Genomic DNA, 13,549 nt, shown 5'->3' with positions numbered 1-13,549 from the left:
ATTGTGAAACAAAATCTAAACGACATAATAAAAAGTCAACCGCACCACGGATTCCCAGACAGTCTCCCACACTGGTACTGGTGAGGCCTTAAGCTGTGTAACTTCTGCGATCTGACGAGAGCAGGCACATTCAGCTTAGAATGGCCATTGACGTTAAATGCTTTAATCCATAGTCCTATTTAATCTATTGTGAAACAAAATCTAAACGACATAATAAAAAGTCAACCGCACCACGGATTCCCAGACAGTCTCCGACACTGGTACTAGCGAGGCGTTAAGCTGTGTAACTTCTGCGATCTAACGAGGGCAGGCAAATTCAGCTTAGAATGGCCATTGACATTAAAAGCCTTAATCCAAAGTCCTATTTAATCTATTGTGAAACAAAATCTAAACAACATAATAAAAAGTCAACCGCACCACGGATTCCCAGACAGTCTCCCACACTGGTACTAGCGAGGCCTTAAGCTGTGTAACTTCTGTGTTCTGACGAGAGCAGGCACATTCAGCTTAGAATGGCCATTGACATTAAATGCTTTAATCCATAGTCCTTTTTAATCGATTGTGAAACAAAATCTAAACGACATAATAAAAAGTCAACCGCACCACGGATTCCCAGACAGTCTCCCACACTGGTACTAGCGAGGCGTTAAGCTGTGTAACTTCTGCGATCTAACGAGAGCAGGCACATTCAGCTTAGAATGGCCATTGACATTAAATGCTTTAATCCATAGTCCTTTTTAATCGATTGTGAAACAAAATCTAAACGACATAATAAAAAGTCAACCGCACCACGGATTCCCAGACAGTCTCCCACACTGGTACTAGCGAGGCCTTAAGCTGTGTAACTTCTGCGATCTGACGAGAGCAGGCACATTCAGCTTAGAATGGCCATTGACATTAAATGCGTTAATCCATAGTCCTTTTTAATCGATTGTGAAACAAAATCTAAACGACATAATAAAAACTCAACCGCACCACGGATTCCAAGACAGTCTCCCACACTGGTACTAGCGAGGCCTTAAGCTGTGTAACTTCTGCAATCTGACGAGAGTAGGCACATTCAGCTTAGAATGGCCATTGACATTAAATGCTTTAATCCATAGTCCTTTTTAATCGATTGTGAAACAAAATCTAAACGACATAATAAAAAGTCAACCGCACCACGGATTCCCAGACAGTCTCCCACACTGGTACTAGCGAGGCCTTAAGCTGTGTAACTTCTGCGATCTGACGAGAGCAGGCACATTCAGCTTAGAATGGCCATTGACGTTAAATGCTTTAATCCATAGTCCTATTTAATCTATTGTGAAACAAAATCTAAACAACATAATAAAAAGTCAACCGCACCACGGATTCCCAGACAGTCTCCCACACTGGTACTAGCGAGGCGTTAAGCTGTGTAACTTCTGCGATCTAACGAGAGCAGGCACATTCAGCTTAGAATGGCCATTGACATTAAATGCTTTAATCTATAGTCCTTTTTAATCGATTGTGAAACAAAATCTAAACGACATAATAAAAAGTCAACCGCACCACGGATTCCCAGACAGTCTCCCACACTGGTACTAGCGAGGCCTTAAGCTGTGTAACTTCTACGATCTGACGAGAGCAGGCACATTCAGCTTAGAATGGCCATTGACTTTAAAAGCCTTAATCCATAGTCCTATTTAATCTATTGTGAAACAAAATCTAAACAACATAATAAAAACTCAACCGCACCACAGATTCTCAGAGAGTCTCCCACACTGGTACAAGCGAGGCCTTAAGCTGTGTAACTTCTGCGATCTGACGAGAGCAGGCACATTCAGCTTAGAATGGCCATTGACGCTAAATGCTTTAATCCATAGTCCTATTTAATCTATTGTGAAACAAAATCTAAACGACATAATAAAAATTCAACCGCACCACGGATTCCCAGACAGTCTCCCACACTGGTACTAGCGAGGCCTTAAGCTGTGTAACTTCTGCGATCTGACGAGAGCAGGGACATTCAGCTTAGAATGGCCATTGACATTAAATGCTTTAATCCATAGTCCTTTTTAATCGATTGTGAAACAAAATCTAAACGACATAATAAAAATTCAACCGCACCACGGATTCCCAGACACTCTCCCACACTGGTACTAGCGAGGCCTTAAGCTGTGTAACTTCTGCGTTCTGACGAGAGCAGGCACATTCAGCTTAGAATGGCCATTGACGTTAAATGCTTTAATCCATAGTCCTTTTTAATCAATTGTGAAACAAAATCTAAACGACATAATAAAAGTCAACCGCACCACGGATTCCCAGACAGTCTCACCACACAGGTACTGGTGAGGCCTTAAGCTGTGTAACTTCTGCGATCTGACGAGAGCAGGCACATTCAGCTTAGAATGGCCATTGACGTTAAATGCTTTAATCCATAGTCCTATTTAATCTATTGTGAAACAAAATCTAAACGACATAATAAAAAGTCAACCGCACCACGGATTCCCAGACAGTCTCCCACACTGGTACTAGCGAGGCCTTAAGCTGTGTAACTTCTGCGATCTAACGAGAGCAGGCACATTCAGCTTAGAATGGCCATTGACATTAAATGCTTTAATCCATAGTCCTTTTTAATCGATTGTGAAACAAAATCTAAACAACATAATAAAAAGTCAACCGCACCACGGATTCCCAGACAGTCTCCCACACTGGTACTAGCGAGGCCTTAAGCTGTGTAACTTCTGCGTTCTGACGAGAGCAGGCACATGCAGCTTAGAATGGCCATTGACGTTAAATGTTTTAATCCATAGTCCTTTTTAATCGATTGTGAAACAAAATCTAAACGACATAATAAAAATTCAACCGCACCATGGATTCCCTGACAGTCTCCCACACTGGTACTAGCGAGGTCTTAAGCTGTGTAACTTCTGCGTTCTGACGAGAGCAGGCACATTCAGCTTAGAATGGCCATTGACGTTAAATGCTTTAATCCATAGTCCTTTTTAATCGATTGTGAAACAAAATCTAAACAACATAATAAAAAGTCAACCGCACCACGGATTCCCAGACAGTCTCCCACACTGGTACTAGCGAGGCCTTAAGCTGTGTAACTTCTGCGATCTGACGAGAGCAGGGACATTCAGCTTAGAATGGCCATTGACATTAAATGCTTTAATCCATAGTCCTTTTTAATCGATTGTGAAACAAAATCTAAACGACATAATGAAAAGTCAACCGCACCACGGATTCCAAGACAGTCTCCCACACTGGTACTAGCGAGCCCTTAAGCTGTGTAAGTTCTGCGATCTGACGAGAGCAGGCACATTCAGCTTAGAATGGCCATTGACATTAAATGCTTTAATCCATATTCCTTTTTAATCGATTGTGAAACAAAATCTAAACGACATAATAAAAAGTCAACCGCACCACAGATTCCCAGACAGTCTCCCACACTGGTACTAGCGAGGCGTTAAGCTGTGTAATTTCTGCGATCTAACGAGAGCAGGCACATTCAGCTTAGAATGGCCATTGACATTAAATGCTTTAATCCATAGTCCTTTTTAATCGATTGTGAAACAAAATCTAAACGACATAATAAAAAGTCAACCGCACCACGGATTCCCAGACAGTCTCCCACACTGGTACTAGCGAGGCCTTAAGCTGTGTAACTTCTGCGATCTGACGAGAGCAGGCACATTCAGCTTAGAATGGCCATTGACATTAAATGCTTTAATCCATAGTCCTTTTTAATCGATTGTGAAACAAAATCTAAACGACATAATAAAAAGTCAACCGCACCACGGATTCCCAGACAGTCTCCCACACTGGTACTAGCGAGGCCTTAAGCTGCATAACTTCTGCGATCTGACGAGAGCAGGCACATTCAGCTTAGAATGGCCATTGACATTAAATGCTTTAATCCATAGTCCTTTTTAATCGATTGTGAAACAAAATCTAAACGACATAATAAAAAGTCAACCGCACCACGGATTCCAAGACAGTCTCCCACACTGGTACTAGCGAGGCCTTAAGCTGTGTAACTTCTGCGATCTGACGAGAGCAGGCACATTCAGCTTAGAATTGCCATTGACATTAACTGCTTTAATCCATAGTCCTTTTTAATCGATTGTGAAACAAAATCTAAACGACATAATAAAAAGTCAACCGCTCCACGGATTCCCAGACAGTCTCCCACACTGGTACTAGCGAGGCCTTAAGCTGAGTAACTTCTGCGATCTGACGAGAGCAGGCACATTCAGCTTAGAATGGCGATTGACATTAAATGCTTTAATCCATAGTCCTTTTTAATCGATTGTGAAACAAAATCTAAACGACATAATAAAATGTCAACCGCACCACGGATTCCCAGACAGTCTCCCACACTGGTACTAGCGAGGCCTTAAGCTGTGTAACTTCTGCGATCTGACGAGAGCAGGGACATTCAGCTTAGAATGGCCATTGACATTAAATGCTTTAATCCATAGTCCTTTTTAATCGATTGTGAAACAAAATCTAAACGACATAATAAAAATGCAACCGCACCACGGATTCCCAGACACTCTCCCACACTGGTACTGGTGAGGCCTTAAGCTGTGTAACTTCTGCGTTCTGACGAGAGCAGGCACATTCAGCTTAGAATGGCCATTGACATTAAATGCTTTAATCCATAGTCCTTTTTAATCAATTGTGAAACAAAATCTAGACGACATAATAAAAAGTCAACCGCACCACGGATTCCCAGACAGTCTCCCACACTGGTACTGGTGAGGCCTTAAGCTGTGTAACTTCTGCGATCTGACGAGAGCAGGCACATTCAGCTTAGAATGGCCATTGACGTTAAATGCTTTAATCCATAGTCCTATTTAATCTATTGTGAAACAAAATCTAAACGACATAATAAAAAGTCAACCGCACCACGGATTCCCAGACAGTCTCCCACACTGGTACTAGCGAAGCGTTAAGCTGTGTAACTTCTGCGATCTAACGAGAGAAGGCAAATTCAGCTTAGAATGGCCATTGACATTAAAAGCCTTAATCCAAAATCCTATTTAATCTATTGTGAAACAAAATCTAAACAACATAATAAAAAGTCAACCGCACCACGGATTCCCAGACAGTCTCCCACACTGGTACTGGTGAGGCCTTAAGCTGTGTAACTTCTGCGATCTGACGAGAGCAGGCACATTCAGCTTAGAATGGCCATTGACGTTAAATGCTTTAATCCATAGTCCTATTTAATCTATTGTGAAACAAAATCTAAACGACATAATAAAAAGTCAACCGCACCACGGATTCCCAGACAGTCTCCCACACTGGTACTAGCGAAGCGTTAAGCTGTGTAACTTCTGCGATCTAACGAGAGAAGGCAAATTCAGCTTAGAATGGCCATTGACATTAAAAGCCTTAATCCAAAGTCCTATTTAATCTATTGTGAAACAAAATCTAAACAACATAATAAAAAGTCAACCGCACCATGGATTCCCAGACTGTCTCCCACACTGGTACTAGCGAGGCCTTAAGCTGTGTAACTTCTGCGTTCTGACGAGAGCAGGAACATTCAGCTTAGAATTGCCATTGACGTTAAATGCTTTAATCCATAGTCCTATTTAATCTATTGTGAAACAAAATCTAAACGACATAACAAAAAGTCAACCGCACCACGGATTCCCAGACAGTCTCCCACACTGGTACTAGCGAGGCCTTAAGTTGTGTAACTTCTGCAATCTGACGAGAGCAGGCACATTCAGCTTAGAATGGCCATAGACATTGAATGCTTTAATCCATAGTCCTTTTTAATCGATTGTGAAACAAAATCTAAACGACATAATAAAAAGTCAACCGCACCACGGATTCCCAGACAGTCTCCCACACTGGTACTAGCGAGGCCTTAAGCTGTGTAACTTCTGCGATCTGACGAGAGCAGGCACATTCAGCTTAGAATGGCCATTGACATTAAATGCTTTAATCCATAGTCCTTTTTAATCGATTGTGAAACAAAATCTAAACGACATAATAAAAAGTCAACCGCACCACGGATTCCCAGACAGTCTCCCACACTGGTACTAGCGAGGCCTTAAGCTGTGTAACTTCTGCGATCTGACGAGAGCAGGCACATTCAGCTTAGAATGGCCATTGACATTAAATGCTTTAATCCATAGTCCTTTTTAATCGATTGTGAAACAAAATCTAAACGACATAATAAAAAGTCAACCGCACCACGGATTCCCAGACAGTCTCCCACACTGGTACTAGCGAGGCGTTAAGCTGTGTAACTTCTGCGATCTAACGAAAGCAGGCACATTCAGCTTAGAATGGCCATTGACATTAAATGCTTTAATCCATAGTCCTTTTTAATCGATTGTGAAACAAAATCTAAACGACATAATAAAAAGTCAACCGCACCACGCATTCCCAGACAGTCTCCCACACTGGTACTAGCGAGGCCTTAAGCTGGGTAACTTCTGCGATCTGACGAGAGCAGGCACATTCAGCTTAGAATGGCCATTGACATTAAATGCTTTAATCCATAGTCCTTTTTAATCGATTGTGAAACAAAATCTAAACGACATAATAAAAAGTCAACCGCACCACGGATTCCCAAACAGTCTCCCACACTGGTACTAGCGAGGCGTTAAGCTGTGTAACTTCTGCGATCTAACGAGAGCAGGCACATTCAGCTTAGAATGGCCATTAACATTAAATGCTTTAATCCATAGTTCTTTTTAATCGATTGTGAAACAAAATCTAAACGACATAATAAAAAGTCAACCGCACCACGGATTCCCAGACAGTCTCCCACACTGGTACTAGCGAGGCCTTAAGCTGTGTAACTTCTGCGATCTGACGAGAGCAGGCACATTCAGCTTAGAATGGCCATTGACGTTAAATGCTTTAATCCATAGTCCTATTTAATCTATTGTGAAACAAAATCTAAACGACATAATAAAAAGTCAACCGCACCACGGATTCCCAGACAGTCTCCCACACTGGTACTAGCGAGGCCTTAAGCTGTGTAACTTCTGCGATCTGACGAGAGCAGGCACATTCAGCTTAGAATGGCCATTGACATTAAATGCTTTAATCCATAGTCCTTTTTAATCGATTGTGAAACAAAATCTAAACGACATAATAAAAAGTCAACCGCACCACGGATTCCCAGACAGTCTCCCACACTGGTACTAGCGAGGCCTTAAGCTGTGTAACTTCTGCGATCTGACGAGAGCAGGCGAATTCAGCTTAGAATGGCCATTGACATTAAATGCTTTAATCCATAGTCCTTTTTAATCGATTGTGAAACAAAATCTAAACGACATAATAAAAAGTCAACCGCACCACGGATTCCCAGACAGTCTCCCACACTGGTACTAGCGAGGCCTTAAGCTGTGTAACTTCTGATATCTGACGAGAGCAGGGACATTCAGCTTAGAATGGCCATTGACATTAAATGCTTTAATCCATAGTCCTTTTTAATCGATTGTGAAACAAAATCTAAACGACATAATAAAAACTCAACCGCACCACGGATTCCCAGACAGTCTCCCACACTGGTACTAGCGAGGCCTTAAGCTGTGTAACTTCTGCGATCTGACAAGAGCAGGCACATTCAGCTTAGAATGGCCATTGACATTAAATGCTTTAATCCATAGTCCTTTTTAATCGATTGTGAAACAAAATCTAAACGACATAATAAAAAGTCAAACGCACCACGGATTCCTAGACAGTCTCCCACACTGGTACTAGCGAGGCCTTAAGCTGTGTAACTTCTGCGATCTGACGAGAGCAGGCACATTCAGCTTAGAATGGCCATTGACATTAAATGCTTTAATCCATAGTCCTTTTTAATCGATTGTGATACAAAATCTAAACGACATAATAAAAAAGTCAACCGCTCCACGGATTCCCAGACAGTCTCCCACACTGGTACTAGCGAGGCCTTAAGCTGAGTAACTTCTGCGATCTGACGAGAGCAGGCACATTCAGCTTAGAATGGCCATTGACATTAAATGCTTTAATCCATAGTCCTTTTTAATCGATTGTGAAACAAAATCTAAACGACATAATAAAAAGTCAACCGCACCACGGATTCCCAGACAGTCTCCCACACTGGTACTAGCGAGGCCTTAAGCTGTGTAACTTCTGCGATCTGACGAGAGCAGGGACATTCAGCTTAGAATGGCCATTGACATTATATGCTTTAATCCATAGTCCTTTTTAATCGATTGTGAAACAAAATCTAAACGACATAATAAAAATTCAACCGCACCACGGATTCCCAGACAGTCTCCCACACTGGTACTAGCGAGGCCCTAAGCTGTGTAACTTCTGCGATCTGACGAGAGCAGGCACATTCAGCTTAGAATAGCCATTGACTTTAAATGCTTTAATCCATAGTCCTATTTAATCTATTGTGAAACAAAATCTAAACGACATAATAAAAATTCAACCGCACCACGGATTCCCAGATAGTCTCCCACACTGGTACTAGCGAGGCCTTAAGCTGTGTAACTTCTGCGATCTGACGAGAGCAGGGACATTCAGCTTAGAATGGCCATTGACATTAAATGCTTTAATCCATAGTCCTTTTTAATCGATTGTGAAACAAAATCTAAACGACATAATAAAAATTCAACCGCACCACGGATTCCCAGACACTCTCCCACACTGGTACTAGCGAGGCCTTAAGCTGTGTAACTTCTGCGTTCTGACGAGAGCAGGCACATTCAGCTTAGAATGGCCATTGACGTTAAATTCTTTAATCCATAGTCCTTTTTAATCAATTGTGAATCAAAATCTAAACGACATAATAAAAAGTCAACCGCACCACGGATTCCCAGACCGTCTCCCACACTGGTACTGGTGAGGCCTTAAACTGTGTAACTTCTGCGATCTGACGAGAGCAGGCACATTCAGCTTAGAATGGCCATTGACATTAAATGCTTTAATCCATAGTCCTATTTAATCTATTGTGAAACAAAATCTAAACGACATAATAAAAATTCAACCGCACCACGGATTCCCAGACAGTCTCCCACACTGGTACTAGCGAGGCCTTAAGCTGTGTAACTTCTGCGATCTGACAAGAGCAGGCACATTCAGCTTAGAATGGCCATTGACATTAAATGCTTTAATCCATAGTCCTTTTTAATCGATTGTGAAACAAAATCTAAACGACATAATGAAAAGTCAAACGCACCACGGATTCCTAGACAGTCTCCCACACTGGTACTAGCGAGGCCTTAAGCTGTCTAACTTCTGCGATCTGACGAGAGCAGGCACATTCAGCTTAGAATGGCCATTGACATTAAATGCTTTAATCCATAGTCCTTTTTAATCGATTGTGATACAAAATCTAAACGACATAATAAAAAAGTCAACCGCTCCACGGATTCCCAGACAGTCTCCCACACTGGTACTAGCGAGGCCTTAAGCTGAGTAACTTCTGCGATCTGACGAGAGCAGGCACATTCAGCTTAGAATGGCCATTGACATTAAATGCTTTAATCCATAGTCCTTTTTAATCGATTGTGAAACAAAATCTAAACAACATAATAAAAAGTCAACCGCACCACAGATTCCCAGAGAGTCTCCCACACTGGTACTAGCGAGGCCTTAAGCTGTGTAACTTCTGCGATCTGACGAGAGCAGGCACATTCAGCTTAGAATGGCCATTGACGTTAAATGCTTTAATCCATAGTCCTATTTAATCTATTGTGAAACAAAATCTAAACGACATAATAAAAATTCAACCGCACCACGGATTCCAAGACAGTCTCCCACACTGGTACTAGCGAGGCCCTAAGCTGTGTAACTTCTGCGATCTGACGAGAGCAGGCACATTCAGCTTAGAATAGCCATTGCCTTAAAATGCTTTAATCCATAGTCCTATTTAATCTATTGTGAAACAAAATCTAAACGACATAATAAAAAGTCAACCGCACCACGGATTCCCAGACAGTCTCCCACACTGGTACTAGCGAGGCGTTAAGCTGTGTAACTTCTGCGATCTAACGAGAGCAGGCACATTCAGCTTAGAATGGCCATTGACATTAAATGCTTTAATCTATAGTCCTTTTTAATCGATTGTGAAACAAAATCTAAACGACATAATAAAAAGTCAACCGCACCACGGATTCCCAGACAGTCTCCCACACTGGTATTAGCGAGGCCTTAAGCTGTGTAACTTCTGCGATCTGACGAGAGCAGGCACATTCAGCTTAGAATGGCCATTGACTTTAAAAGCCTTAATCCATAGTCCTATTTAATCTATTGTGAAACAAAATCTAAACAACATAATAAAAAGTCAACCGCACCACAGATTCCCAGAGAGTCTCCCACACTGGTACTAGCGAGGCCTTAAGCTGTGTAACTTCTGCGATCTGACGAGAGCAGGCACATTCAGCTTAGAATGGCCATTGACGTTAAATGCTTTAATCCATAGTCCTATTTAATCTATTGTGAAACAAAATCTAAACGACATAATATAAATTCAACCGCACCACGGATTCCCAGACAGTCTCCCACACTGGTACTAGCGAGGCCTTAAGCTGTGTAACTTCTGCGATCTGACGAGAGCAGGGACATTCAGCTTAGAATGGCCATTGACATTAAATGCTTTAATCCATAGTCCTTTTTAATCGATTGTGAAACAAAATCTAAACGACATAATAAAAATTCAACCGCACCACGGATTCCCAGACACTCTCCCACACTGGTACTAGCGAGGCCTTAAGCTGTGTAACTTCTGCGTTCTGACGAGAGCAGGCACATTCAGCTTAGAATGGCCATTGACGTTAAATGCTTTAATCCATAGTCCTTTTTAATCAATTGTGAATCAAAATCTAAACGACATAATAAAAAGTCAACCGCACCATGGATTCCCAGACCTTCTCCCACACTGGTACTGGTGAGGCCTTAAGCTGTGTAACTTCTGCGATCTGACGAGAGCAGGCACATTCAGCTTAGAATGGCCATTGACGTTAAATGCTTTAATCCATAGTCCTATTTAATCTATTGTGAAACAAAATCTAAACGACATAATAAAAAATCAACCGCACCACGGATTCCCAGACAGTCTCCCACACTGGTACTAGCAAGGCCTTAAGCTGTGTAACTTCTACGATCTGACGAGAGCAGGCACATTCAGCTTAGAATGGCCATTGACGTTAAATGCTTTAATCCATACTCCTTTTTAATCAATTGTGAAACAAAATCTAAACGACATAATAAAAAGTCAACCGCACCACGGATTCCCAGTCCGTCTCCTACACTGGTACTGGTGAGGCCTTAAGCTGTGTAACTTCTGCGATCTGACGAGAGCAGGCACATTCAGCTTAGAATGGCCATTGACGTTTAATGCTTTAATCCATAGTCCTATTTAATCTATTGTGAAACAAAATCTAAACGACATAATAAAAAGTCAACCGCACCACGGATTCCCAGACTGTCTCCCACACTGGTACTAGCGAGGCCTTAAGCTGTGTAACTTCTGCGTTCTGACGAGAGCAGGCACATTCAGCTTAGAATTGCCATTGACGTTAAATGCTTTAATCCATAGTCCTATTTAATCTATTGTGAAACATAATCTAAACGACATAATAAAAAGTCAACCGCACCACGGATTCCCAGACAGTCTCCCACACTGGTACTAGCGAGGCCTTAAACTGTGTAATTTCTGCAATCTGACGAGAGCAGGCACATTCAGCTTAGAATGGCCATTGACATTGAATGCTTTAATCCAAAGTCCTTTTTAATCGATTGTGAAACAAAATCTAAACGACATAATAAAAAGTCAACCGCACCACGGATTCCCAGACAGTCTCCCACACTGGTACTAGCGAGGCCTTAAGCTGTGTAACTTCTGCGATCTGACGAGAGCAGGCACATTCAGCTTAGAATGGCCATTGACATTAAATGCTTTAATCCATAGTCCTTTTTAATCGATTGTGAAACAAAATCTAAACGACATAATAAAAAGTCAACCGCACCACAGATTCCCAGACAGTCTCCCACACTGGTACTAGCGAGGCGTTAAGCTGTGTAACTTCTGCGATCTAACGAGAGCAGGCACATTCAGCTTAGAATGGCCATTGACATTAAATGCTTTAATCCATAGTCCTTTTTAATCGATTGTGAAACAAAATCTAAACGACATAATAAAAAGTCAACCGCACCACGGATTCCCAGACAGTCTCCCACACTGGTACTAGCGAGGCCTTAAGCTGTGTAACTTCTGCGATCTGACGAGAGCAGGCACATTCAGCTTAGAATGGCCATTGACATTAAATGCTTTAATCCATAGTCCTTTTTAATCGATTGTGAAACAAAATCTAAACGACATAATAAAAAGTCAACCGCACCACGGATTCCCAGACAGTCTCCCACACTGGTACTAGCGAGGCGTTAAGCTGTGTAACTTCTGCGATCTAACGAGAGCAGGCACATTCAGCTTAGAATGGCCATTGCCATTAAATGCTTTAATCCATAGTCCTTTTTAATCGATTGTGAAACAAAATCTAAACGACATAATAAAAAGTCAACCGCACCACGGATTCCCAGACAGTCTCCCACACTGGTACTAGCGAGGCCTTAAGCTGCGTAACTTCTGCGATCTGACGAGAGCAGGCACATTCAGCTTAGAATGGCCATTGACATTAAATGCTTTAATCCATAGTCCTTTTTAATCGATTGTGAAACAAAATCTAAACGACATAATAAAAAGTCAACCGCACCACGGATTCCAAGACAGTCTCCCACACTGGTACTAGCGAGGCCTTAAGCTGTGTAACTTCTGCGATCTGACGAGAGCAGGCACATTCCGCTTAGAATTGCCATTGACATTAAATGCTTTAATCCATAGTCCTTTTTAATCGATTGTGAAACAAAATCTAAACGACATAATAAAAAGTCAACCGCTCCACGGATTCCCAGACAGTCTCCCACACTGGTACTAGCGAGGCCTTAAGCTGAGTAACTTCTGCGATTTGACGAGAGCAGGCACATTCAGCTTAGAATGGCGATTGACATTAAATGCTTTAATCCATAGTCCTTTTTAATCGATTGTGAAACAAAATCTTAACGACATAATAAAAAGGCAACCGCACCACGGATTCCCAGACAGTCTCCCACACTGGTACTAGCGAGGCCTTAAGCTGTGTAACTTCTGCGATCTGACGAGAGCAGGGACATTCAGCTTAGAATGGCCATTGACGTTAAATGCTTTAATCTATAGTCCTTTTTAATCGATTGTGAAACAAAATCTAAACGACATAATAAAAAGTCAACCGCACCACGGATTCCCAGACAGTCTCCCACACTGGTACTAGCGAGGCCTTAAGCTGTGTAACTTCTGCGATCTGACGAGAGCAGGCACATTCAGCTTAGAATAGCCATTGACATTAAATGCTTTAATCCATAGTCCTTTTTAATCGATTGTGAAACAAAATCTAAACGACATAATAAAAAGTCAACCGCACCACAGATTCCCAGACAGTCTCCCACACTGGTACTAGCGAGGCGTTAAGCTGTGTAACTTCTGCGATCTAACGAGAGCAGGCACATTCAGCTTAGAATGGCCATTGACATT

General features: G+C 41.9%; 64 pseudogenes; all 64 read right to left on the bottom strand.

Moving 5' to 3' along the window:
- Positions 1 to 33: 33 nt before the first annotated feature.
- LOC142708666 (5S ribosomal RNA) lies at positions 34 to 152 on the bottom strand (annotated as a pseudogene).
- A 253-nt stretch (positions 153 to 405) lies between these two features.
- On the bottom strand, positions 406 to 524 carry LOC142708655 (5S ribosomal RNA; annotated as a pseudogene).
- A 67-nt stretch (positions 525 to 591) lies between these two features.
- On the bottom strand, positions 592 to 710 carry LOC142708845 (5S ribosomal RNA; annotated as a pseudogene).
- A 67-nt stretch (positions 711 to 777) lies between these two features.
- On the bottom strand, positions 778 to 896 carry LOC142708893 (5S ribosomal RNA; annotated as a pseudogene).
- A 253-nt stretch (positions 897 to 1,149) lies between these two features.
- LOC142708881 (5S ribosomal RNA) lies at positions 1,150 to 1,268 on the bottom strand (annotated as a pseudogene).
- A 67-nt stretch (positions 1,269 to 1,335) lies between these two features.
- LOC142708840 (5S ribosomal RNA) lies at positions 1,336 to 1,454 on the bottom strand (annotated as a pseudogene).
- A 67-nt stretch (positions 1,455 to 1,521) lies between these two features.
- LOC142708698 (5S ribosomal RNA) lies at positions 1,522 to 1,640 on the bottom strand (annotated as a pseudogene).
- Positions 1,641 to 1,707: 67 nt separating this feature from the next.
- LOC142708969 (5S ribosomal RNA) lies at positions 1,708 to 1,826 on the bottom strand (annotated as a pseudogene).
- Positions 1,827 to 1,893: 67 nt separating this feature from the next.
- Positions 1,894 to 2,012, bottom strand: LOC142708763 (5S ribosomal RNA; annotated as a pseudogene).
- A 67-nt stretch (positions 2,013 to 2,079) lies between these two features.
- Positions 2,080 to 2,198, bottom strand: LOC142708891 (5S ribosomal RNA; annotated as a pseudogene).
- Positions 2,199 to 2,451: 253 nt separating this feature from the next.
- LOC142708616 (5S ribosomal RNA) lies at positions 2,452 to 2,570 on the bottom strand (annotated as a pseudogene).
- Positions 2,571 to 2,637: 67 nt separating this feature from the next.
- LOC142708987 (5S ribosomal RNA) lies at positions 2,638 to 2,756 on the bottom strand (annotated as a pseudogene).
- Positions 2,757 to 2,823: 67 nt separating this feature from the next.
- Positions 2,824 to 2,942, bottom strand: LOC142708963 (5S ribosomal RNA; annotated as a pseudogene).
- A 67-nt stretch (positions 2,943 to 3,009) lies between these two features.
- Positions 3,010 to 3,128, bottom strand: LOC142708620 (5S ribosomal RNA; annotated as a pseudogene).
- A 253-nt stretch (positions 3,129 to 3,381) lies between these two features.
- On the bottom strand, positions 3,382 to 3,500 carry LOC142708904 (5S ribosomal RNA; annotated as a pseudogene).
- Positions 3,501 to 3,567: 67 nt separating this feature from the next.
- LOC142708869 (5S ribosomal RNA) lies at positions 3,568 to 3,686 on the bottom strand (annotated as a pseudogene).
- A 67-nt stretch (positions 3,687 to 3,753) lies between these two features.
- LOC142708971 (5S ribosomal RNA) lies at positions 3,754 to 3,872 on the bottom strand (annotated as a pseudogene).
- Positions 3,873 to 3,939: 67 nt separating this feature from the next.
- LOC142708773 (5S ribosomal RNA) lies at positions 3,940 to 4,058 on the bottom strand (annotated as a pseudogene).
- A 67-nt stretch (positions 4,059 to 4,125) lies between these two features.
- LOC142708637 (5S ribosomal RNA) lies at positions 4,126 to 4,244 on the bottom strand (annotated as a pseudogene).
- Positions 4,245 to 4,311: 67 nt separating this feature from the next.
- On the bottom strand, positions 4,312 to 4,430 carry LOC142708641 (5S ribosomal RNA; annotated as a pseudogene).
- Positions 4,431 to 4,683: 253 nt separating this feature from the next.
- On the bottom strand, positions 4,684 to 4,802 carry LOC142708665 (5S ribosomal RNA; annotated as a pseudogene).
- Positions 4,803 to 5,055: 253 nt separating this feature from the next.
- On the bottom strand, positions 5,056 to 5,174 carry LOC142708664 (5S ribosomal RNA; annotated as a pseudogene).
- A 253-nt stretch (positions 5,175 to 5,427) lies between these two features.
- LOC142708913 (5S ribosomal RNA) lies at positions 5,428 to 5,546 on the bottom strand (annotated as a pseudogene).
- Positions 5,547 to 5,613: 67 nt separating this feature from the next.
- Positions 5,614 to 5,732, bottom strand: LOC142708932 (5S ribosomal RNA; annotated as a pseudogene).
- A 67-nt stretch (positions 5,733 to 5,799) lies between these two features.
- LOC142708783 (5S ribosomal RNA) lies at positions 5,800 to 5,918 on the bottom strand (annotated as a pseudogene).
- Positions 5,919 to 5,985: 67 nt separating this feature from the next.
- LOC142708771 (5S ribosomal RNA) lies at positions 5,986 to 6,104 on the bottom strand (annotated as a pseudogene).
- Positions 6,105 to 6,171: 67 nt separating this feature from the next.
- Positions 6,172 to 6,290, bottom strand: LOC142708947 (5S ribosomal RNA; annotated as a pseudogene).
- Positions 6,291 to 6,357: 67 nt separating this feature from the next.
- Positions 6,358 to 6,476, bottom strand: LOC142708654 (5S ribosomal RNA; annotated as a pseudogene).
- Positions 6,477 to 6,543: 67 nt separating this feature from the next.
- On the bottom strand, positions 6,544 to 6,662 carry LOC142708943 (5S ribosomal RNA; annotated as a pseudogene).
- A 67-nt stretch (positions 6,663 to 6,729) lies between these two features.
- LOC142708759 (5S ribosomal RNA) lies at positions 6,730 to 6,848 on the bottom strand (annotated as a pseudogene).
- Positions 6,849 to 6,915: 67 nt separating this feature from the next.
- On the bottom strand, positions 6,916 to 7,034 carry LOC142708747 (5S ribosomal RNA; annotated as a pseudogene).
- Positions 7,035 to 7,101: 67 nt separating this feature from the next.
- On the bottom strand, positions 7,102 to 7,220 carry LOC142708989 (5S ribosomal RNA; annotated as a pseudogene).
- A 67-nt stretch (positions 7,221 to 7,287) lies between these two features.
- Positions 7,288 to 7,406, bottom strand: LOC142708931 (5S ribosomal RNA; annotated as a pseudogene).
- A 67-nt stretch (positions 7,407 to 7,473) lies between these two features.
- LOC142708879 (5S ribosomal RNA) lies at positions 7,474 to 7,592 on the bottom strand (annotated as a pseudogene).
- Positions 7,593 to 7,659: 67 nt separating this feature from the next.
- On the bottom strand, positions 7,660 to 7,778 carry LOC142708791 (5S ribosomal RNA; annotated as a pseudogene).
- Positions 7,779 to 7,846: 68 nt separating this feature from the next.
- On the bottom strand, positions 7,847 to 7,965 carry LOC142708741 (5S ribosomal RNA; annotated as a pseudogene).
- Positions 7,966 to 8,032: 67 nt separating this feature from the next.
- On the bottom strand, positions 8,033 to 8,151 carry LOC142708619 (5S ribosomal RNA; annotated as a pseudogene).
- Positions 8,152 to 8,218: 67 nt separating this feature from the next.
- On the bottom strand, positions 8,219 to 8,337 carry LOC142708808 (5S ribosomal RNA; annotated as a pseudogene).
- A 67-nt stretch (positions 8,338 to 8,404) lies between these two features.
- On the bottom strand, positions 8,405 to 8,523 carry LOC142708737 (5S ribosomal RNA; annotated as a pseudogene).
- Positions 8,524 to 8,590: 67 nt separating this feature from the next.
- LOC142708890 (5S ribosomal RNA) lies at positions 8,591 to 8,709 on the bottom strand (annotated as a pseudogene).
- A 67-nt stretch (positions 8,710 to 8,776) lies between these two features.
- Positions 8,777 to 8,895, bottom strand: LOC142708863 (5S ribosomal RNA; annotated as a pseudogene).
- A 67-nt stretch (positions 8,896 to 8,962) lies between these two features.
- LOC142708871 (5S ribosomal RNA) lies at positions 8,963 to 9,081 on the bottom strand (annotated as a pseudogene).
- Positions 9,082 to 9,148: 67 nt separating this feature from the next.
- LOC142708786 (5S ribosomal RNA) lies at positions 9,149 to 9,267 on the bottom strand (annotated as a pseudogene).
- Positions 9,268 to 9,335: 68 nt separating this feature from the next.
- LOC142708740 (5S ribosomal RNA) lies at positions 9,336 to 9,454 on the bottom strand (annotated as a pseudogene).
- Positions 9,455 to 9,521: 67 nt separating this feature from the next.
- LOC142708632 (5S ribosomal RNA) lies at positions 9,522 to 9,640 on the bottom strand (annotated as a pseudogene).
- A 253-nt stretch (positions 9,641 to 9,893) lies between these two features.
- Positions 9,894 to 10,012, bottom strand: LOC142708839 (5S ribosomal RNA; annotated as a pseudogene).
- A 67-nt stretch (positions 10,013 to 10,079) lies between these two features.
- On the bottom strand, positions 10,080 to 10,198 carry LOC142708723 (5S ribosomal RNA; annotated as a pseudogene).
- A 67-nt stretch (positions 10,199 to 10,265) lies between these two features.
- LOC142708631 (5S ribosomal RNA) lies at positions 10,266 to 10,384 on the bottom strand (annotated as a pseudogene).
- Positions 10,385 to 10,451: 67 nt separating this feature from the next.
- LOC142708762 (5S ribosomal RNA) lies at positions 10,452 to 10,570 on the bottom strand (annotated as a pseudogene).
- Positions 10,571 to 10,637: 67 nt separating this feature from the next.
- On the bottom strand, positions 10,638 to 10,756 carry LOC142708889 (5S ribosomal RNA; annotated as a pseudogene).
- Positions 10,757 to 11,009: 253 nt separating this feature from the next.
- On the bottom strand, positions 11,010 to 11,128 carry LOC142708868 (5S ribosomal RNA; annotated as a pseudogene).
- A 67-nt stretch (positions 11,129 to 11,195) lies between these two features.
- LOC142708838 (5S ribosomal RNA) lies at positions 11,196 to 11,314 on the bottom strand (annotated as a pseudogene).
- A 67-nt stretch (positions 11,315 to 11,381) lies between these two features.
- LOC142708742 (5S ribosomal RNA) lies at positions 11,382 to 11,500 on the bottom strand (annotated as a pseudogene).
- Positions 11,501 to 11,567: 67 nt separating this feature from the next.
- Positions 11,568 to 11,686, bottom strand: LOC142708770 (5S ribosomal RNA; annotated as a pseudogene).
- A 67-nt stretch (positions 11,687 to 11,753) lies between these two features.
- On the bottom strand, positions 11,754 to 11,872 carry LOC142708735 (5S ribosomal RNA; annotated as a pseudogene).
- A 67-nt stretch (positions 11,873 to 11,939) lies between these two features.
- LOC142708919 (5S ribosomal RNA) lies at positions 11,940 to 12,058 on the bottom strand (annotated as a pseudogene).
- A 67-nt stretch (positions 12,059 to 12,125) lies between these two features.
- Positions 12,126 to 12,244, bottom strand: LOC142708720 (5S ribosomal RNA; annotated as a pseudogene).
- Positions 12,245 to 12,311: 67 nt separating this feature from the next.
- Positions 12,312 to 12,430, bottom strand: LOC142708952 (5S ribosomal RNA; annotated as a pseudogene).
- Positions 12,431 to 12,497: 67 nt separating this feature from the next.
- Positions 12,498 to 12,616, bottom strand: LOC142708983 (5S ribosomal RNA; annotated as a pseudogene).
- A 67-nt stretch (positions 12,617 to 12,683) lies between these two features.
- LOC142708927 (5S ribosomal RNA) lies at positions 12,684 to 12,802 on the bottom strand (annotated as a pseudogene).
- Positions 12,803 to 12,869: 67 nt separating this feature from the next.
- Positions 12,870 to 12,988, bottom strand: LOC142708821 (5S ribosomal RNA; annotated as a pseudogene).
- Positions 12,989 to 13,055: 67 nt separating this feature from the next.
- Positions 13,056 to 13,174, bottom strand: LOC142708710 (5S ribosomal RNA; annotated as a pseudogene).
- A 67-nt stretch (positions 13,175 to 13,241) lies between these two features.
- LOC142708633 (5S ribosomal RNA) lies at positions 13,242 to 13,360 on the bottom strand (annotated as a pseudogene).
- A 67-nt stretch (positions 13,361 to 13,427) lies between these two features.
- On the bottom strand, positions 13,428 to 13,546 carry LOC142708917 (5S ribosomal RNA; annotated as a pseudogene).
- Between the last annotated feature and the right edge of the window lie 3 nt (positions 13,547 to 13,549).

Source organism: Rhinoderma darwinii, unplaced genomic scaffold (genome assembly GCF_050947455.1).
Source record: "Rhinoderma darwinii isolate aRhiDar2 unplaced genomic scaffold, aRhiDar2.hap1 Scaffold_4014, whole genome shotgun sequence".
In the NCBI taxonomy this organism is placed as follows: domain Eukaryota; kingdom Metazoa; phylum Chordata; class Amphibia; order Anura; family Rhinodermatidae; genus Rhinoderma; species Rhinoderma darwinii.
The sequence above is the reverse complement of the archived record's forward strand: the minus strand, read 5'-3'. Positions and strand labels throughout refer to the sequence as shown.